At 39.1% G+C, this 23,377-nt stretch overlaps 2 pseudogenes; one reads left to right on the top strand and one right to left on the bottom strand.

Moving 5' to 3' along the window:
* Nucleotides 1–978: 978 nt before the first annotated feature.
* Nucleotides 979–2,511, bottom strand: LOC107509392 (annotated as a pseudogene).
* Nucleotides 2,512–19,549: 17,038 nt separating this feature from the next.
* On the top strand, nucleotides 19,550–20,130 carry LOC107509388 (annotated as a pseudogene).
* Nucleotides 20,131–23,377: the final 3,247 nt, after the last annotated feature.

Below are 23,377 nucleotides of genomic sequence, written 5' to 3'. Positions count from 1 at the left end.
TATGATGAACCTGGTCCAGGTCACGTGCTCCTTCCAATTGGTCAGACCCGAGTCACTTGCTTTCCCCTGAAATGAAGTGAATGCTGGGACCCTAGCCTCCTGCCTTTAGTTTTTCCTGTTTCTCCTATTTCTTCCTGATCGTCATCTTTGTCTTCAAGCTTCACAACCACACCTCATTCTGCCCCTGGGAAAGAAATGGCCACATCATCTAAGGGGAGCTTCTTGACTGACTCTGGCCTTTCTGTTGGTGTTGGCTCGAAAACAGGTTCCGGAGATGCCAGTTCAGATAAAGGGAGGCAGTGTGGTGTGTGAGAGGAGTTTTCATCTTATGCATCAATTATGATTAAGAGTGGCTGTCTTGCAGAAGATGGCAAAGCTGAGTCCAGTCTTAGGGGAAAAGGATGCCATGATTGATTAATAATGTCTGCCAGGAGCACTGGAGTAGGTAATGGTTGTGGACAGGCCATGTATTTGCCAAGCCTCATTAAAGAAACAGCATGGATCGTAGTGCAGTGACTTATAGCAACAGTTTCCTCATTTACACAATGAGGACATTTATCCCGAACAGCATCTGAAAACAACTGTTGGAGATGGTGTACACGAGGTGCTGACCATGTTGTGCCATAAATGGAGGCTTTTTCCTCCAAAAAACAAAAAATCCACTCATTTTAATGTTTTAAAAGACAGACAAAATGATAGGCAGGGGGAGTCTAAACCACTTAGAACTAAGGCAGCTGTAACAAAAATTATTTGTAACACAATACAGTGTTTTGACCTCAAAGGAAATGACTAATTAAAATAAAATTTCACAAGTCTTCATGTTTGTAATAATATATTAATGCACAAAATGTCAAAAGTACAAAGTTTGAATTTTCTCCCTTAGGTTTGTAATAAACTATCCATCCTCTGTTTAATGTGGTTACTTTCATGAGCAATAAAATAAGAAAACAGTAACTGAATAAATAAGGCGATTTTTCATCAGTGACCATTCATTATTTTGCCTTTAGAAACCTGGAAGAAATTGCCTTCTTTGTGTTTCGAATGTTCTGGTAAATCTAGTTGTTTCTTAGCTTTCTCAATATCACCTTGAAATAAGTGGCTCTACGAATCAAAGAATTGAAGTTCTTCTCCGGTCTAAGGTAGCCAACCAGGGCCACGTTCAGGATTTCCCCACAGAAGTCCTCTTTGAAGGTATGCATGGTATGAGTTTTCATGGACTTTTTTTGTATTCTTGTAGTACGAGCTCCATCCTATGCTCACCACTATCTTATGATCATCTCCAAACATAATAAACGCCAGTGGATACATCAGCTGGAAGATTATCTACTACTTGTTCAGGAAAGTTAGCCGTGGGGATGTCCAGCTGCTTGGAGCTGAGGCCAAAGTCCTGCACAACTTGGCTGCTGCAGAAGTAAGGCAGGAACTTCGTGATGCCTCAGTTCAGCATGCAGGCTGTGGCCGGGTCTGCAGGTCTGGTGAAGCCGCTATCCAGGTGGTTCCATTTTGGGAAGCCCCTTTTTTTCCTTGACTAATTGCTGTGAACAGAACTTCTAATACAATGTTGAATAGAAGTGGTGAGAGTAGACATTTTTGATCTTAGAGAGAAAGCATTCAGTCTTTCACATGAAGTGTGATGTCTACTATAGGTTTTTCGGATGCCCTTTATCATGTTGAGGAATTTACTTTCTATTCTTAATTTATTGAGCATTTTTTTTTTTATCATGAAAGGGTGTTAGGTTTTGTCAAATCCATTTTTTGCATCAGTTGAGATAACTGGGGTTTTTTTTTTTTGGTTTTGTTTCTATTAAGGTGGTGTAGTATATTGATTAATTTTTATATTTTGAAACACCCTTGCATTCTTGGGTAAATTTGATGATAAATAGTTGATTTATAGTCTTTTTTTTTTTCAGTAAGCCCAATGTCTTGGTTTCCTCAGGGCATTAATTTTCTAATAAAAATAAAATAAGTTTTAATAATAAAAATATTCTATTAATTTTTTGTGTGTGTGTGTATGTATGGGCCATTCTTTCTTGTATCTTTGCATGGCACTTAATTTTTGGTTGAAAACTGGGCGTTTTGAATACAATGTGGCAACTCTGGAAATCAAGTCTCCTCCCTCTCTAGGGTTTATTGTTGCTGCTTGTTGTAGTTGTGTCCTTAGTTCTCTTTTCTGATTTAATTTTGTAAAGTCTATATTCTTTGTTGTGTACAGCCACCGAAGTCTCTGTTCTGTTAGCCTGGTGCTCAGCTAGTGATTTGACAGAGATTTCAGTGACCATATATGACAAAGAATACAGATTTGTATTCTTTGTCTGGAAAAACAACATCTCCCAGTGTATGCAGATAGACTCTGTGTGTGTGTGTTGGGCCATATCTTCAACTCTCAGCCAGGCATTTCACAACTGTGCCTTAGTCTTCACTTCCTGTTTGTGGAGAGCCTCAAGGTCAGCTGGAGGTAAGACCTTAGAGCCTTCTCATGTCTCTCCTGAGTGTACATCCAGCTCTGGGCATGCTGGTGACCTTGTAGATGCCCTCAATATGTGGGAGCTTTTTAAAACCCTTATTCCCCCAAGGGTTTCAATCTCCAGTCTTACTCTCGACTTTCCTCCCTTTTTGATTTTATAGTTTGTCCCAACTACTGTCCCTTGCCTCAGTTTACAGCAGCTAATACATTTGCCTTTACATGTTTTTGACAAATGCCCTCTGTGTAGCCATCTGGGAGTTGAGCGGTAGGTGAAATAAAGGCAAACCCTTTAGGCTGGTCCTTCAGATAATCGTGAGACAGGTAAAAACAAACAACCAGAATTCTCTGAGAATTCCATTCTGCTCCCTTATGTTCGAGGCACCTATACCATGAAGGTAGGCTGTTGTCTTCAAGGCCATTGCTGAATCAGAGTAAGTCAAAATACCACAAAGCTTTTTATCAAGGTCCCTGTGGATTTTTTTTCCTTGATTAAATATTCTCTTGGTTGCTGTAAACTTTTCATTAGTTTTTCAAGTTCCAATAGTTGATTCTCATAGCTTTTGCCAGTATATTTGCTCCTTTTATAGAGGGATGAGATTTTATGGTTCCCTACTCTGCCATTTCTCTCCGGAATGCTGTCTTTTAAGATTCAGTGCACACTTCGATAGCCATTATATGGTGCTAGGGCCCTATCAAGTAGACTACATGGGAACCAAGGAGCCATGTCGAATCCATCATGCCCAATGACTCACTTCAGGAATTCCTGTGAGTTTAGGCTCTACTGGACTAGTAGTCTTGGTCTCAACATGGCTAGGTGGTGAATGGGGAGGAGATATTTCTCCCAAAGACGCCTAAAGCTGTAACTGCCTCTTTCCATTTTAGGCCCCCCATGCCAACAGAGCAGTGGGCTAAGAAAGGAGTTCTTATGCTAGCAGGGATATTGGATCCTGATTATCATGAGGAGATAGGGCTGCTCCTTGATAATGAGATTGGGGAAGAGTATGCCTAGAACTCAGGGGATTTATTAGAGCTCATATTGGTGTTTCCCTGCCCAGTGACAACCAGTATTAAGCAATCAAGGAAATTACAGTCTGACCAGTACACAGTGATCAGGGCCTCAGACCTCTCCCCCAGCCCTGCCACCCCAGGGATGAAGGTCCTGTTACCCTACCAGACTAGCAACCTCAATATGCAAGAGTGCTGATCAAGGGTGAGATTTGTCTGGAATGAGTAGTGACACAAGTTGATGATGAACCCTAATTGTGACCTTTAAGCCAATTGCAGAAGTGGGGCCTGTAGCTTGTTCCATAAATCCTCTTCTTGTCTTCTTCATGGAAAGTGTAACTGGCAACCACCTAGAAGAATCAGTATCAAGAGAGAGTTGACTTAATATAAGGCATCAGTGCTCCACCCATACTTCCTCAGGTCATATCATTTTAGTTCAAGCTGACCTGACTTCTATCTGCCAGCACCTGCATCTCTACCTGAGGGCTTTCTCTGGCTGCTGGAAGCTGCTCTAACAACAAGCAGGGCAGTCTAGAAGTTCTACAGCATTAATGTCTTATCTCCAATAGCTGCCCTCAATCACTACCACCTTGAGTAAGATATCACGGAAGATATCAGTATATCACTATATTCTATGCTGGCTCTGAGTCCCCAGTGGAATTAGCTCCAAATGCCCACAGTGGTAACTTGTGTGATAGCATCTGCCTTATTGGCTCCTTCCCTCTCTCAGTTCCCACTCCCTTGCTCATGCTTCCTGGCATAAATTAACTACTTGCCCTCCAATCCTTGACTCAAGATCTGCTTCTTGGGGAGCCCAGGCCATAGACACACTGTGTCAGTCCTCCTTCCCTCAAGGAAGCTTAGTGTCTTGCATCTGACTATTTTCCTTTCCTTCGAAGCATAAAAATAGTGGGCACTTAGATGGACATAATGACTTACTCATTGACTGGCTGACCATTTTACTTAGAATGAAAAACAAACACTAAAAACAAACTCTTTAATGCAGTCTACAGGACCCTGCAAAATCTGACCCCAGCCTCTCTGCTTTCCCCTAAGGTCCCTGTGATCCTCACTCACTGGACCCAGTCTCACTAGCCTTCTTCTAGTTTTTAGAATATGCTATGCCATGTTCCATTTCAGAAGCTTTGCACGTGCTCATCTACCTACAATGTTCTTTATATCATTTATCATTTGGTGAATTATTACTCATCCTTCAGATTTTCGATTTAAAGCTATTCCTTCAGAAAGGCCTTCTCTAAGTCTCCTAATATAAACCATTTCTCTCCTTTATTGCCTTTAAAAAGGCATTTACTTTTCCACTTTCTGCTTATAATAAGTTATCTTGGTATATTAATTGGTGTATTTATCTGATTAATATCTTTCTTTTAACTAAACCACACAGAAATATTGAAACAAGCCTTGATCTCCAAAACATATGAATGCTAGTGGAGAGGCTCTGAGTGTTCAGAGGCAGGTAGGGGGCCTTGCCAGGAACACACAGAGCTCTGTGGCCTGGACTTCACACCCGTTGATGGCGACGTGGAAGCGGGGAGGGGAAGAATTTCCAGGAACTTTGAAAACTGTCCTTTCTCTTGACTCTATAACTTCCTCTAGCTAGTGTCTTGTTTCTCTGCTCCTCTTGATAGCAAAAGTCTTCAGAAGAATTGTTCTCACCTCTTGTCTCCAATTGCTCTCCTCCCTGTCTCGAAATCAGGCTTTTGCACCCATTACATCACCAAAGCTGTCCAAAGGCCAATAGTGACTTCCAAGTTGCTAAATCCCGTGGTCAATGGTCACTCCTCATTTTTTCTTGACTGATCAGCAACAGTGCACACTGCTGTTGAAACCCTCCTCCAAGCACTTTCTTCCCCTTCCAGAACACCACTCCTCTTCTCTCACCACACTCATCCCCTTGGTGATCTTGTCCTATCTCATGTAGAAGGTTTTAAACGCCTCCTGTAGATGACAGCTTGGGCCTTCTCCCTGGATTCTACATTCTATATTCAACTGCCTTCTTGCCGTCTCCACTTAGATAATTGTAGATGTCAATTTAAATGTCCCAGATTAAACTCCTAATTCTCTCTTTCACCCATCCTGCTTGCCCTGCTATTTTCCCCACCTCAGTAAATGGCAACTCCATCTGTCTACTAGCTTAGTCTGAAAACCTTGGGGTTCCTTTTGACTCCTCCCTACATCTAATCCATCAGCATTGTAAGAATTAGTCTGCTTCTGCCCTTGCCTTCCTACGGTCCTTTCTCAAATCTGCAGCCAAGTGATCTTTAAAAAGATGAGCCCAGTCTTGGCTCAAAAAACTCCAGTGACTCTCATCTACTCAGAATGAATCTGGAGTCCCAACAACAGTGCACAAGGCCCTACATGATCTTTGCCAATTTCTCTCCTTTCATCTCTTGCTCCTCTTCTCTCTCTATTGGTTCCAGGCCCACAGGTTTCTCTGCTGTTCCTTAAATATGCCAAGCTTCCTCCTGCCTCAAGGCCTTTGTGCTGTTTGTTTTCTGCCTGCAGTACTCCCCACAGGTGCTCCCAAGGCTTCCTCCTTTGTTTTTTCAAGATTTCTGCTCAATTGTCAGCTTCTCTGCAATACCTTCCTTGACCTCCCTATGTCACCAGCAACCCCCTGTCCTTAGAACTTCCTATGCCCTTAATTTGCTTTATTATTTTTTTCAGAGCACCTGTCACTATCTAACATTTTCTTTATCCAATACTCTATTTTCTCTACATTCTATATTCTTATTTACTGTTCTTCTCCTTCGACTAGAATTTGAGTTCCGTGAAAGTGGGAGCTGGTTCACTTCTGTAACCCTCATTCCTGGAATTGGGCCTGCTAAAGGAATGAATGAGGCTGTGCTCAATGAATATTCATGGCTAAAGCAACAAGTAGGTGAATTTATCTTCCTCCTGATGTGGATCTCAGGGATACCTTGAGGAACTGATCTAGTAATTAGTGTCGTGAACCAGGATTCTTTCGTTTGTTTTGTTTATCATTTGTTTTGTTATGAAAATATTTTATACTTTTCTTACTCTATGGGAGTATATAATAATTCATATATTTAATATTGTAGCTTGTTTTAGAGACAATTATGATGTATGTGTGTACCACAATTAATTCTAAGTACATTTCTGCCCATTAGGCTTTTTATTTTATTAATTTTTATTTAGTAAGAACATTGTTTAATCTTGATGCTGTGCTCCAATAAAATTTTTATGCATGTTATCATCTCGAAAACAAATGATTTTTTCTTTAGAGTTAAACTTTAAACTTTACAATAGCCTTCACGATAATTTTGGACATATTACCTTTGACTGAATGAACTTCAATGAACTGGATTAAAAACCCAGCATTGTTGGAACTAACCAATTTTCTATTTGAATCATGTAATAACACTGATATAAAACTAACATCATTTAATAGTTAGCAACATTCTTCTAATGGGACTAATACTTATCATTATCATTTTATTTTTCATATGTACACAAGAAAAAAGAAAACTGTAAATGAGTGAAATTATTTTTAAAAATACAGACATTTTATATAAATGAAAAACCATGCTTCAGCCTGGGATTCTAAAGAAATAGCTCATTCCTGACTCCCTATTGACCTCTTTGTATGTTTTAAAGGCAGCAAAGTGAAACATTCAGACTCTCAGAAATGTTACCCCTCCTTCACAAAGCCTGATCATGCTAGCAGAAGGCAAAGGGGCTCTTCTTTTTCTTGTAGATCTGAGTCTTGACACTGTCTCCCTGTAGGGCCTAGGGCAAGTCCTGCACATTTTTTTTTTAATACCTACAGCACCTGGTCTTCCTAGGTGGTCTCCCATCCAAGTACTAACCAGACTGACCCTGCTTAGTTTCTGAGACCATATGAGATTGGGCAAATTCAGGGTGGCTTGGCCGTAGAAGTCCTGTCCTCTTGCAGGGTTTCATTTTTTTCTTCTGTAAAGCCCTCTGATGTCTTTCAGCTCTGGCAATCTATGGTTTATTTCCACTTGGGAAGATGGCCATGGCACTTTTGACCTCACTGGGAAAACATGTCAGATAAGAAGGCCCTACTATCTCAGCAACCTTCATCTTCACCTCCATTCCTTCACGCAAAACCCAATGCCAGAGGGACAGCCTTCCTCATTGATAAAGTGTCCCCTAACTTCTCAATGAGCCCACACACTGTAATTGCAATGATAACGAGCTATATCTGGCCCTCCCAGAACCGAGTCCATGTTCCCAACAGTGTTATGGCTATCAGTTATCTGCTGAGCATGAATGACCAGAGGCAGAAAAAGCACAAGGAGCCCGCACTGGTGAGAAGTGGAAGTGATTAATTTATGTCGCATGCTCCAGTACTGGTCTCGCAAGTGATAGGCAGAATGTACGTTGACAGCTGCTTTGGAGTTCACACCACACACCATCAGCACCCTGCAGAAAACAGATGACTTCAGGGCAGCTCTCAAGCTTGTTGACAGCTCAAGCTTTCTGATAAAGTTGTCAGAAAATGAAAAGGACAGTCCTAGGAAGTCAAGAGTTTCCTGGCCTTGGAGGTGTTCTGCTAGAGAAGGGTAACCGATGGACGGGTTGTTGTAGGAGAGGTTGCAAATGCATGGAGCAGGGAGACTGTGTCTGTCCTGTTCTCCATGATACATCATTATAATCTAGCACAGCACCTCTTCTCCCTGCTCAGGGACTGGGGCCAAGGCTTATCTACTGGGCACCACTCAGGGCCATGGGAGACAGAAGAACAAAGGGGAAATGGGTGAGCAAGGTGGGCCAGCACTCAACTGTTAGGAAACGGCCAAATCTAGAGATAATTGGAAAGAGGGAGGAATTCAGGGCAGTGAGATAAGAATTCACAATTCAGGAGATGAGAAAAAGTAGAAACAAGATCAAACAGGACCGGCACATCAAAGAGATGCTAAGTGGTCGCTTTTATAAGCCTGACAGCCTGGTTCATTGTCCTGGCTTTAAAAATGCCCAGAAGTCCAGTGTTTATTGTATGTATCATTCTGATAACAGTGCACTGTAGAGTACCAGTGAGCACCTGTTCAGGAAAGTCAATTCAGAAAAACAAAACTGCTTAAGGGTTATTCCCCCACCACGCACACACCTAAAATGAAAATAACTTTGTTCACTCCTGTGAAAAAAATGGCTATTCTCCTAGCTTTGATTACCTACTTTATGCAACACCAGTTAGAGAATCTGTACTACTTTTAGACCTTTGATATTACTCTCTAGGGCCATTTATGAAGAAGCCATAAAGTGGCAGCTTTCTAATCTTTCATCTCAATATAGCCCAAGCAATAAGCTATATCATACCCATGTGGCTTATCTTTGCTGCAGAATTTCATCTAGTTGAATTGCAGCAGTGGAGAAAGCAGTGTAAGTTATATGGCTGTATAAGGAGTCCACAGCTCTAATGCTACTTATTCTCTTAACGGCTCCACTCTTAATCTTTTTCATTTTGATTTGCATGTCGTTTTCAGTTAGTCCAGAAAGAGCACTGAAGCTCTACGTTCCATTAGGTTTTGACATCAGTCTGAAAAGATTATGTTCTCTCTTTCTACAGAGTATGTCACAGGAGAGAGCCTGACCTGGGTGGGGTGATTTGAGGAAACTGGATGACTTCCCAGTCGCTCATGAGTCAGGTGTTCATGGCCTCATTCTTTTATTCAAAGTGAATTCCTGGAACATAACTCATTTTCTGATATCAGTGCAAAAACACCTCCATTGCCAAGTGATGTCCTTTGGGGTCACATCGATGGACCCTCCAGGCAGCCTGCTCTTTAGAATGGGAGAGATGGACTGGGAGAGGCAGGCAGGCGTCTATTTTTGCAAGGCCTTTTGGGGTAATGGCGAGGAGTTTGGATTTTGAGCAATGGGAAGTCATTAGAGAGTTTAAAACAACGACAGACCATGATCTGCTATTCATTTTTCAAAGGTATATCTGTCAGCAGAGTGGCTAATGGGATGGAGTGGCTAATAGGATAAATTTTCACAGAATGAGAGGATGAGGGAAATCATTAGGAGGCTACTGAAGTATATATTCACTCATTTATTTATTTATTCAGTCTCCAAATATGTGCTGCACTCCAACTTCATGGGTCTAAGGCACTGGGGGTAAGCCTCCCTACCCTCCTGAAGCTTCCGGGGGAGAAGGACAACGACAAGGTAAACAAACGAAGACAAGAGATCAGTTCAAACTGTGATAAGTGCTATGCAGAAAGTAAAACAGGCTGCTATGATAAAGAGTGACTAGGGAGGGAGGTAGTGGTCATTTAGGAGGGTTGAAGGAGTGGCCTTTCCGAGGAAGTGATATCTGTGCTGAGACCTAAATAGTGGGAGTGAGTGAGTCATGTGAAAATGTGAAGTAGGGATAAAGGGAGTGTTCCAGGCAGAAGAAACAGCAAGTGCAACGGCCTTATGGCAGAAATGAGCTTGAGACTGTGGGATGGTGAGCGAGGACTTGAGTCCCCGACGGAGGCGAAGCGGTGGCAGGGGCCAGCCCAGGCCTCGATGCTCACAGCTAGGAACTTGGGCTTCACTCTGTGGTGATGAGGACCATGACAAGGCTTTGAACAGAGGCACGAATGAGAGACAAACTACAGCCCATGGGCCAAAACCAGCCTGCCACCTGTTTTTTGTAAATAAAGTTCTATTGGAACCCAGTCTTGCTGCATATCATTTACATGTTGTCGATGGCTGCTTTCGCGGGAGAGCTGACTCACAAAGCCTAAAATACTCTTTATAGCCTAAAATCTGTAAAGTATAAAATACTTTATAGGGTAGTTTGCGGATCCCTGATCCAATTGATGTTTTCGGAAGGTTATTACAGCTGCCATGTGGGATAGTGTCAGGAGTAGAGATATGAAGTTACTGCAGGACACAGAGGAAGGCGAGGCCTTCCCTTAGCATCAGTCCTTGTTCTTCGGCATCAGAGAGAGGGAGGCTGCAGCTTGGCTGGTGGGCTCATCTCTCTGGGTGCACACTGGTCTAATGACAGAGACAGCGTCTGTGCAGGGAATGCTGCCTGGTGCATTGTGGCCAGCTGAGCAGACTCTATTTCGCCTGGTGAACTTGGCAAGATGAGTTAATCGCTGCTTGTGGGGCCTCCACCCAAACCATAACTGCCTGTCTTTTGTCTGCGGCACCTCGTCACCAATTTGGAGCTTAGAGACAGCACAGGCCAAGCAGCTGTTTCCCATTACCTGCTTGTCCCATTTCAGCAGCCCATTGCGACTGCCAAGCATACCCACATCACTCCCAGCAGAGAGCAAGAGACACTGTGAGAAAGGGATCTCATTTCCAAATTTTAGGGAAGATTGTTTTTTTTTAATTTCTTGAGAAAAACATCAAATAAGTAAAATAGTTGAGTATTGTGTTAAAAAACTAACCCCAAACATCTGGGGTTTTTTTTGTACCCTGGGAGCTTATTTTCATTCCTTTGGTTGTAACTGATAAATTTTCACAGAATAATTGAGTTAGTACATTTTTTTAGAAGGAAAACCACTTGTGTTATGTAAAGAAATGGTGAAGATGAGGGTAGGGACAGGGAGATCAGAATGACAGAGCAGCTGTCCCCACATAGCTCACTATAGGTGAGAGGTCAAAAGGTACTTCCAATTTATTTCGACAAGTGTTAATTGGGCACCTACTCTGTGCCATCCACTGCTGGGTACTGGGGAATCTGAGCTGAATACAGCAAGGTCCCTGCTGTCTGGGGCCTTGCAATCTGGTAACAAAAATAACAGTGATGATATCACAAGCTAACAAAATCGAAGCACTTGTAAAAGCTTTTTAATTCCCATAACATCCCTCTGTCATAGACATCATTCCAATTGTATTTATTTATTTATTTTCAATATTTTCATTTGTTTTATTTATTTTACTTTATTTTTTAATTATTATTTTTAACAATTTATTTTTTTTATTTTTCCCCCTCTCCCCCCCACCTCCCCTCTGTTAATCATGAGTCCATTGTCCATGTCCATGAGTCTCTGTTTGTTTGTCCTCTTCATTTGTTGCTTTTAGGTTTATATCCCACATGTAAGTGATATCATGTGATTTTTAACCTTTTCTATCTGGCTTATTTTGCTCAGTATGATTGTTTCGAGGTCCATCCATGTTGTTGCAAATGGCAGTATTTTATCTCTTCTTATAGATGAGTAATATTCCATTGTGTATATGTATCACAGCTTCTTTAGCCAATCACCTATGGTAGGACATTTCAGTCGCTTCCATGCCCTGGCCACTGTGAATAATGCTGCTATGAACATCAGTGTGCAAATATCTTTTCGAATATGAGTTTTTCAAATCTTTGGGGTAAATACCCAGTAGGGGATTGCTGGATCACATGTTTGATCAATTCTTAGTTTTTTGAGGAACCTCCATACTGTTTTCCATAGTGGCTGTACCAATCTGCAGTATCATCAGCAGTGTATGAGTGTTCTTATTTCTCCATATCCTCTCCAACATTTGCTATTACTTGTCCTGTTGATTATAGCCATTCTTTTTTTTTAGGTGAGGCAATCCTTGGTTGACCTCATAGATTACAAGGATCTTGTCAGCTTACAATCTCTTATTTTTTTATTTTTTATGCCTAGGTGGTCTCTCATTCAAGTACTAACCAGGCCCAACTCTGCTTAGCTTCCGAGATCAGACATGATCAGCCTTGTTCAGGGTAGCATAGCCGTAGAGTGAATATAGCCATTCTAACAGGTGTGAGATGGTATCTCATTGTGGTTTTGATTTGCATTTCCCTAATAGCTAGCGATGTTGAGCACCTTCTCATGTATTTGTTGGCCATTTGTATGTCCTCTAGGGAGAAGTGTCTATTTGGGTCCTCTGCCCATTTTTCAATTGGATCATTTGCTTTTTTGTTGTTAATGAATCGTATGAGTTGTATATTTTGGATATTAGGCCCATATCGGAGCTGTTGCTTACAAATATATTTTCCCATTTGAATGGTTGTCTCTTCACCTTGTTGACAGTTTCTTTTGCTGAGCAGAAGCTTTTTAGTTTGATGTAGTCCCATTTATTTATTTTTGCTTTTACTTCCAATGTCTTCGAGGTCAAATTCATAAAATCCTCTTTAAATCCAAGATCCTTGAGTTTAGTTCCTATGTTTTCTTCTATCCATTTTGTTGTTTGAGGTCTTAAATGCAGGTCTTTAATCCATTCTGAGTTAATTTTGGTGTGTGATGATAGACAACAGTCCTGTTTTATTCTTTTGCAAGTGGCTTTCCAGTTTTCACAGCACCATTTATCGACGAGGCTTTCCTTTCTCCAGTATATGTTTTTGGCTTTTTTGTCAAAAATTGTTTGCCCATATAAATATGGGTTTACTTCAGGACTCTCAATTCTGTTCCACTGATCTGTGTGTCTGTTTTGCTGCCAATACCATGCTATTTTGATGACTGTCACTTTGTAGTATAATTTGAAGTCAGGTAGAATGATGCCTCCAGCCTCGTTCTTTTTTCTCAGGATGGCTTTGGCAATCCGGGGTCTTTTGTGTTTCCATACAAATCTGATGATTTTTTGGTTCTATTTCTTTAAAAAAATGCCAATGGGATTTTTATGGGGATTGCATTAAAACCATTCCAATTTTAAATTGAGATTTGAGGAATAAATGCCAGAGCTGGAATTTGAAACAATATCCATTTGCCATTAGAACCTTTTGCTACCCCTCAGATCGGTAGAACTAGACCAATTGCTGCAGGTTCCAGGAGGTAGGTTTCAGCTCAGAAACAAAAAGGGCTATATTGGAAGGTGATGAGCTGTGTGTCAAGGGTAGTGTGTAAGTAGAAACTTATGGGAACATGGCTGAATCCAGAGCTTCAAAGGATATTGTCAGAAATTAGTCTCTCTCTATGTCTTGGCTCTACTTTCCCCTAAGTTGGCTTTTGTATCAAGTAGGTCCTTCCCTTGTCAAGTGGCCAAGGTGCCCCCAGCAGCTCCATACTAACATTATATCTGCTAGTAGCCTTAATAGAGAGAGGGCATTTTTTCTCAACAGTGCCAGCAAAAGTCCCAGGATGAACTCTGATTGGCCTGGCTTGAGTCACGTGCTCATCACTGAGTCAATCCTTACAACCATGAATGTAGGACTCTCATTGAGTTAACTCACCCAACCACATGGACTGAGAGCAGATAAGTTGTCAGTCTAGTGAGGTGAAGCCACCTGACTCAGACCACACAACTGGGATTTTGACTGATTCCAGAGCCTGCACTCTTATCACTACCTAGTCCTTAGAAAGCAGGAGGAAATATCATGAGCAAAGGCCTAGAGATGGACAAGACTGAGAATCTTGGGGCAGCTAGATTACCAACAATGTTTTTTGGCCAACATAAAGCTCTGGGCACTTTTCCCAGAGATTCAAGGAACTTGGACCTGACAAAATTCCTAAGTTCCCAAGTTTAGGTGACTGTTTGCAGTGCTGGAATGAAACTCTAGTGCAGAGGAGAAGACAGGCTTTGGGGTCAAATAAAAACGCTGAGTATTCTCAGGCCTATTGATATAATTTCACTGCTCATCAGTTTCTTCACTTATAAATGAGGTCAAAGGATCCACTGTGTCAAATTATTGGGAAGATAAAACAGTCTCTTGTCGAAATTCCTTTATCCAGTGCATGACAAGCTTAGCATGATGTTAACTAAAATGAATGAATGAGTACATGAACATACACACGCGCGCGCGCGCGCACACACACACACACACACACACACACGCATTCATAGCATGGAGTTCCAAAACTAGGCACAAGTAATTTGAAACTAACATGGTACGCTGAATTTTCCCCCATGAAATGGAAACTGGGCAGCCAAATGTTCAGGTGAAAACGTGACCCTGCTCTTGAGGTTGCCGGATGGCTGGAGTCCAGCTCCATGGGGCTCCTGCTCTTCCCAGGACATTTTTGCACTGTCTTTGGCTGGTTTAATACCAGGGTTACACCAGCTTTAAAAAAATAAATTGGGAATTGTTCTTTCCTTGTGATTAGTTTTATGTGTCAACTTGGCTAGGCTGCAGTCTCCAGTTATTCAATGAAATACTAGGTGTTGCTATGAAGGTATTTTGTAGATGTGATCAACATTCATAATCAGATGACTTTAAATTAAGGAGATTATCCTAGATAATCTATGACAGCCTTCTGCTATCAGGTGAAAGGCCTTAAGGGGAGAATTGAGGTTTCCTTGAGGGAGAAAAAGTTCTGCCTGTGGACTGCAGCTTCAGTTCATGTCCAGGAGGCCTGACAGCCTGCCCTACAGATTTCAGACTTGCCCAGATGATCCCCACACTTGCGTAAGCCAATTCTTTTTAATAAATCTATATAGATATCCTACCAGTTCTGTTTCTCTGCTTGAACCCTGACTGATACAGAGTTTGGTACCAGAATTTGTTCTAGAGGACTTTAAGAAAGTTTTCCAAATAGGTTCTGGATGTTCTGAAATTGATTCTCTAACACGATTAGATTTAAAGACACTAATGACTATTTTCAGTCATAAAGAGGATGCTGGTAATTCATGGTATGACATGGCAATTGAGATATGCAAAATATGGCCATTGGATATGATAAGGAAATTATGTCTGGAATACAAGAGAAACAATTGGGTGTCTCTTAGTACTATCATTTCTTGTGATTAAAGGCAATGGAGAACTACAACAACTTAATTCAGACAGAACTACTAATGGCCCAGACCCTTCAGGAATGATGGTTTGGGTGACCCCACCAGATAAAGAACCATGATCGGTGGAGGGCAAAGGGAATATGGAATGGGTAGTAAAAGTAGGTAGTTATAACAATAACATGACCAGTTGTAGAAATGAGGACCACAATAATTATAAATGTTTCTTCCTTGTTTTGTTATGAATATGTTTGTGTATATGTATTAAGCAAATATTTTTTTCTTTCCTCCTTTATCCCCTTTACCATCTCATATAAGATGTGTTAATAATAGTTAACTTTACATCACAGTATTTAAGTTACAAGGTGTCGAGAGGGATAGTGAACATCATCCAAGGACTTTGAATTCTCTCTGGGGAAAGGGTTAGTGTGTTTTCAGTTGTACATAGAATAGTTAGATCGTGTTAGGTGGAAATATGATTTAGCTATTCTTTTTTGGGGAGATTGTATATAGTTTAGTTTAAGGAATTATGTATGCGTGCCAGATTGACAAGGAGTAGATTGTAATGATCAGTTTTTTTAAAATTTTATTTTATTATTAGTTTCAAGTATACTATACATTGGTTGGACATTTATATAGTTTATGAAACAATACCCCTGATTACTCTTTCTCTGCTCTGGCTCTGCACCTAGCCATTACATTACTGCTGACTGGATTCCCTATGGCCACTTTTATCTGTCAGCTTGGCTAGGCTTTAGTCCTCAGTTACTCAATTAAATACAAAGCTAAGTGTTGCTGGGAAGGTATTTTGTAGATGGATTAACATTCATAACCAGTTGATTTTAAGTAGAGATTATCCTAGATTATCTGAGTGGCCCTAATTCACTAAACTGCAATGTCTTACGAGCAAAACCGAAGGTTTCCTGAAATTATCTGAAATTTCCCTGAAATTCTGCTTATGGACTGCAGCTTCATGTTGTGGCCAAGAGGTTCAGTCAGCTCTTACTGACCGTATACTCTGGATTTCAGAGTGCCTAGTCATCCAGCCACCACAATAGGCCCATTCCTTGGAATAAATGTTTTTGTATGTTTAATATTTATCTACTGATTTTGTTCCAGTGATTAAATTCTGACTGATACATTCCTCTTCTTTTTTTGGAAGAGATTGTATAGAATCAGTGCTTATTCTTTGAATGTTTGGTAGATTTTTCAGTGAAACTATCTAGGCCTGCCTGGAGATTTCTTTTCTGACAGTTTTTTAAATGATAAATTTGATTTCCTTTATAGTCGTAGTGCTATTTAAATTACCTATTCCATATTGAGTGAATTTGTGTAGTTTGTGTTTTTTGAGAAATCAGTCCATTGTCTAATTTGCATATGCACACTATTTGTACTATTGCCTTATTATTCTTTTGATGTGTTCAGGGTATGTAGGAATATCTTCTACTTCATTCCTGATGTTGGTAATTTGTATCTTTTCTTTTTTTTCCCCTGTCAGTCTTACAATTTTATTTTTCTCATTCAAAGAAGCAGATCTTTTTTTGTTGTTGATTTTCTCTATTTATTAATACTCCTTGGTTTTATTAAGATATAATTGGCATATAACATCGTATTACTTTAAGGTATACAACATAATGATTTGATATATAGACATATTGCAAAATGTGTACAACGGTAAGTTTAGTTAACATCCATCACCTTGCATAGTTACAATTTTTTTTCTTGTGTTGAAAACTTTTCAGATCACCTCTATTAGGAACTTTCAAATATGCAACATGGTATTGTTAACTATAGACACCATGCTGTACATTAGATCCCCAGATTATTAATCTTATAACTGGAAGTTTGTACTTTTTGACCACCTTCATTCATTTCCCCTACCTCACCACCCCCGAACTCTGGTGACTACCAATGTGTTTCTGTTTTTATGAGTCTAGGTTTTTTTAGATTTCAATATAAGTGAGATCATATGGTATTTGTCTTTGACTTATTTCACTTAGCATAATGCCCTCAAGATCCATCATAGTTTCACAAATGGCAAGATTTCTTTCTTTTTGTGGCCAAATAATATTCCATTGTGTGTATATCTGTATGTGTGTGAGTACACACACACACGCACGTATATGTATATATACACAAACATATGTGTGTGTGTGTGTGTGTGTGTATCAATCACACTTTTTAAATCCATTAATCCATCAATGGAAACTTAGGTCATTCCCATGTCTCGGTTATTACAAATAATGCTGTAATGAGCATGGGAGTACATACATCTTTTTGAGAGTGATTTCATTTCCTTCAGATATATTCTCAGAAGTGGAATTGCTAGATCATATGATAGTTCTATTTTTAATTTTTTGAGAAACCTTCATAATACTTTCCATAGTGGCTGTACCAATTTATATTCCCAAGACTGCAAAAGGGTTCTCTTTTCTCCACATCCTGGCCAACACTTGTTATCTCTTGTCTTTTTGATCACAGCCATTCTATCAAGTATGAGGTAATATCTCATTGTGGTTTGAATTTGCATTTTCCTGATCATTAGTGATGTTGAGCGATTTTTCATATATCTGTTGGCCATTCACATGTCTTCTTTGGGAAAAGTCTTTTTAGTTCCTCTGCCCGTTTTTAATCAGATTGTTTGCAGGGTTTTTGTTCTGTTAAGTTGTGTGAGTTCTTAATATATTTTGGATATCAGTCACTTATCAGATATGTGATCTGAAAATATTTCCCCCCATTCTATAAGTTGCTTTTTCATTGCGTCGGTAGTTTCCTTCGCTATGCAGAGATTTTTAGTTTGATGTAGTCCAACTTGTTTACTTTTGCTTTTCATCTCAAATTCAAAAATCATCACAAGGCCTATGTCAAAGAGCTTACTGCCTATGTTCCTTCTCGGAGTTTTATGGTTTCATGTCTTACGTTCAAGTCTTTAATCCATTTTGAGTTAATTTTTGTGTATGGTGTAAGAAAATGGTTCGCTTTTATTTTTTTGCATACGGCTATCCAGTTTTCCCAACACCATTTATTAAAGAGACTGTCCTTTCCTCACTGCATATTCTTGGCTCCTTTGTTGTAAATTAATTGACCGTATATGCGTGGATTTATTTTTGGGCTCTCTATTCTATTGCATTGATCTATGTGTATGTTTTTATGACAATATCACACTGTTCTAATTACTAGAGTTTTGCAATATAGTTTAAAATCAGGAAGCGTGATGTAGATTTTCTTTATTTTTAACTTATTGATGTCTACTACTTATTAATTTATTCTTTCTATTTACTCTGAGTTTACTTCACTCCTCTTTTTCTAAGTTCTTGATATGGAAGCTTAGATTATTGATTCGAGCGAGACTTTTTCTCTTTTATATCATATGCATTTAATGCTATAAATTTCCTTCTCAGCACTGTTAGCTGTTTCCCATAAATTTCAATATGTTGTATTTTTTCATGCAGTTCAATGTATTTTTTATTTCCTTTGAGACTTCCTCTTTAACCCATGGGTTACTTCAGAGTGTGTTTTTTAGTTTCCAGTTGTTTGGAGATTTTCATGTTATTTTCCTGTTATTGATTTCTGGTTTGATTCCATTGTAATCTGTATGATTTCAATTCTTTTAAGTTGGTTGAGACTTTATGTGGCCCAAGATACAGTTTATCTTGCTGTATGTTCCACTGACACTTGAAAATAACGTTAGCTGATGGTATTGTGTTTTTCTCTATCTTTGCTGATTTTTTGTTTAGTTGTTCTAGTAATTGCTGAAAGAGGAATGTTGAAGCCTCCAACTATAATTATGGGTTTGTCTGTTTCTCCTTTTAGTTTTATCGGTTTTTTAAAAAAAAATTTATTTTGGTGCATACACATTTATAATTTCTATGTCTTCTTAGTGGATTAATTCTTTTATCATTATATAATGTCTTACCCTGTCTCTGATAAATTCCTTTTCTCTAGGGTCACTTTATGGGGATTAATATAGACATTCTGTTTTAAGTAATTCTTGCATGATGTACCTTTTTCCATTTTTTTATTTTCAACCTGTCTATATCATTATATATGAAGTGAGTTTCTTGCAGACTGCATAGAGTTGGTTCATATTTTTCAATCCACTCTGCAAATCTCTGTCTGTTAATTGGTATAGTTAGGCCATTTAAATTTAATGTAAATATTTATATATTACATGGCTTAGGTATGCCATTTTATTTTTTAATTTTCTGTTTATTTCTCTCAGTTTCTCTCAATTTCTTTGTTTTCTTTTTTCTGCTTGCCAGTTTTTAGAATTCGGTTTTGATTTATTGGAAGTGTTTTTGAGAATATATCTTTTATAGATTTTTTAGTGATTGCTCTAGGTATTAAATTGTATGTACAGCACTTGGGTCACCACGTGGGTCTCAGAGGAAGGTGGGTTTTGAGGCGGCTTGCGCTCACTTGGACGGCACCTCCAATAAGGTGGGTGGCGAGGGAGATAATCACAGCACCAACCTGCTGGCTGCAGAGACTGCAAGTCTAGAAGAGCAGCTGCAGGATGGGGAGAAGTGATGCCGACGGCTGATAAAGTCTTCCTATGGGAAAGAGACTTTTGACCTGCCAAAACAAGTGTGGTTTCTCTGGTGTTTCTGACTATCTACAATCTAGATCAATTTGTTCTGTCCAGAGTTTCCAGTTTCGCTATGTGTTTGCACTTGGCTGACTACCTTGTTCCCATTCTAGCATCTTGAATTTTTAATTCCAATAAATGGACCACTGAGCAAGAGCAAAAATTCCATGAAATGTGCAATAATCTAGTAAAAACTTGACGGAGAGCTGGTGGAAATGTGTCTTCACACTAAGGGAAGAAAAGCCGACAATGTACTTTGTGACTGTGATCATTTCTCTTGCCATAGTTGCTTGGGTGGAGCAAGCAAGTCCACAACCCTCTCACCCACCTGACAGTGACTTCCTTACTGTTGCTTCCCGGACTCAGCCAATATGGAATAATTTTGAGATACACTGGAATAGCCCAAAGGGAGATAAACAAGCTTCTCAAACAAAAAGAAGACAAATGAATAATGCTTCAGCTTTCTCAGTGTGATTAATGGCATATACACTATCCTTGGGAACAGTTTCTGTTATGCTATTTGGATACTAAAACGTTACAGAAGTAGCTCTTTCCTCTCCCTCTTTCCGCCCTTAGTTACTGGTAGTTCAGACAAACCATATAAAGCTTTATGCACAGCGCCTTCATGTCAACTGTAGCGGGTGCATTGTCATCAGTTGGTCTTACATGGACAACTGATTTGTGGATATGACTTGTTTTGAATTTTGTCACCCAGGGTTCATTGAGTTCTTACTTTCAGGCGCCTTCCTTTAAAATAATATAGTGGCGAGCTTTACCCTTTAGTACATTTAACAATGACTCTGGATAATCGTTTGAGTTGATCTTTGCCTTCGCTAGATACAAGGTATAGTGTACTGTGGCTACAGGAAGCTGATTCTATTGTCTGCTTCCACAGACTGCTTAAAAAACTGTCTAGCTTCATAAATATAGAAACCAAGTTTACCACTTCTGATAAAGAAACCAATTAAGATTCATTCCTCATTCTATTTCTACACTATGGGAGAAGAATCCTCATGAAATAAAATGAAACTAATTCCATGCCTCTGTATGTGTTGGTTTCTCCCTTGTGCAAAACTGAGCAATTTGTAGGAAACATTGATCCTTCCTCCCAAACAGGCAATGTAACAGGCTCAGAGCTCTTGTCCCCTTGCACTTAGACTTGAAATGAGTAAGTACTTAGAGGCTTTTTAATAGGAGGCTTTCAAAAGTTTGGTTTTAGGATTTTTAGCATACTTTTAATTTCAGGTTTTCAGCTGACTGAAACTAAAATACATAAATGTCTGTAACTTTCACTCCAAGACGAACTGGTAAAGGACAAAAGTCTTTCTGTGTTTGGTTAAGATTCCGTAGAAAATAATCTTATCCTACTAATTTTTCAAGACCAGAATAAGCCTTTAAAGGTAAGCTTCAAGATTCTCATTTTATGGTCATGTTCGCTGCTTTCGTCCCCATCGATTTGGCCTAGGAGGTAGTGACTATGTTGGCATCTGACATTTTTTCCCTGGATAGTCCTCTGACTGCAAGGCTCTTGGCGAGAGCAGGCTTGTGGAGCTGATAGATGGCCTTAGGTCTACAGAGGTTTTGTAAATGCTTGGAAAGTGTCTTAGAATCATTCTCCCTCTTAGTAGCTAGAAACTTAGAGTAGTTGAAATCTGTAGGAATGAACCTCTGAGGGCTGAAAATATGACATATTTGGGAACAATTCTTAAATTCTGATTAGCTATAATATAGTTTTGTGAATTTATGGCACTGATGCTGTAAAACCTGGACCTTGTGGTATATCTGTCCCTAAATAACTGTTATTTTCTCCCTTTCAATATTGTTGTAAACAATGGCATCCATGTAGCATATGTTTGATTTGTTAAAAAAAAAATGTTTCATATGAAAACCACAAACTAATTTACATGTGTTCCCTCATTGTAAAAAAGCCTGTCTTCTTATCTGGATTGTGTGTGTGTGTGTGTGTGTGTGTGTGTGTGTGTGTGTGTACATGTTCTACCAATCTAACTGCTTTTGTGCTTTTAATCTTGTATTATTTCTTCTACTTTGTTTTGTGAAAAGGGCAAAAAATAAAAGCTACCATCCCTTTAAAAATAAATTATACACACATAACTTATCAGTCTATTGATGACATCATTTACCAACTGAAGTGCAGAAAACTTAGCACTCTTTATGTCCCTTTACCCTCACCTGTTTATAATATAACTGCTCTAAATGTTTCTTCTGCATACATGTGGAACCATTGCAGTCAGTGTTAAAATTTTTGTTTCCACCATTAAACAGAATTCAAGAAACTCAAGAGAAGGAAAATCTGTTTTATTTATGCATATGTTTGCTGACCGCGTTTTCCTTTTTCCTGATATTCCAAAGTTTTTTAAGAAAAAATAATTTTCTTTCTGTTTAGAGGACTTCCTTTAGCCATTTTTTCAGGGTAGGTATGCTGGTAACAAATTCTCTCACTTATCCTTCTTCTGAGAATGTCTTGATTTCTCTTTATTCCTAAAGAATATTTTTATGGTTATAGGATTCTGGTTGACAGCTGTTTTCTTTCAGCTCTTAAAAAATGCTATACCACTTCGGTCTGGCCTCCATAGTTTCTGATGAGAAATCTGCTTCATTCAAATTCCTTTTCCTCTATAGGTAGGTAAGGTGCAATTTTTCTCTGACTGCTTTCAAGAAGTTTTTCTTTGTTGTTAGTTTTTAGTTTTCATAAGTTTAATTGTGATGTGTCTTATTGTGGATTTCTTTGGATTTATCTAATTCATAATGAGATTCACTAAGCTTCTTAAATCTATAGGTTTGCTTCTTTCGCCAATCTTGGGAAGTTTTCAGCCATTATTTTCTCTTTTTTTCCCTTCAGCTTTATTGAAGTATAATTGATATACAAAAAAAACTACACATAATCAATGTATGTAATTACCATTACCACAATCAAGGTAATAAAATACTCATCACTTCCAAAATTTTCTTTGTGCTTCTTTTTGGTTGATTTGTTTGTTTACTTGTTTGTTTTGTAGTAAGAACACTTAACATGAGATCTACCGTCTTAACAAAGTTTTAAGTGCACAATATCCCATTATTCTAGTAGTTTTCCTTTTCAGCCCCGCCCTCTTTCTCCTTTCCTGGGACTCTGATAACACAAATGTTAGATTTTCTGTTACAGTCCCCTGGATCCTCGGGACTCTCTTCTACCCACCGCCTCTCACTCCAGTCTATTGTCCTTTTGTTGTTTGTATTGGGTAATTGCCATTGTTCTATCTTCCAATTCACTGATTTTTTCCTCTGTCCTGTCCTTTCCATTCAACTGTCGAGTTCATCTTCTGAACTTTTTATTTAGGTTATCGTATTGTGTTTCAAGGTTAAGGTACTAAAATTTTTATTTGGGTTTTTATATCCTGTGTTTCTTGTTTGAGGATATTTATTTCATTTTTGAGCTTATTCACGATTGCTCATTGAAGAATTTTTAATGATGACTGTTTTAAGCTCTTTGTCAGATAATTCCAACTTCTCTGTCATTTTGGTGTTAGCATCTACTAATTGTTTCTTATTCATTCAGTTTGAAATTATCCTGGTTCTTGATATAACAAGTGATTTTCTATCAAAACTGACATATTTTTGTATTATTTAAACTTTCTGTTTGACTAACTTTCTTTGACATCATTTGGTTGGTGAGGCAACTCCTCATAGACAGGAGT

Source organism: Rousettus aegyptiacus, unplaced genomic scaffold (genome assembly GCF_014176215.1).
Source record: "Rousettus aegyptiacus isolate mRouAeg1 unplaced genomic scaffold, mRouAeg1.p scaffold_m13_p_4, whole genome shotgun sequence".
In the NCBI taxonomy this organism is placed as follows: Eukaryota; Metazoa; Chordata; class Mammalia; order Chiroptera; family Pteropodidae; genus Rousettus; species Rousettus aegyptiacus.
The sequence above is the reverse complement of the archived record's forward strand: the minus strand, read 5'-3'. Positions and strand labels throughout refer to the sequence as shown.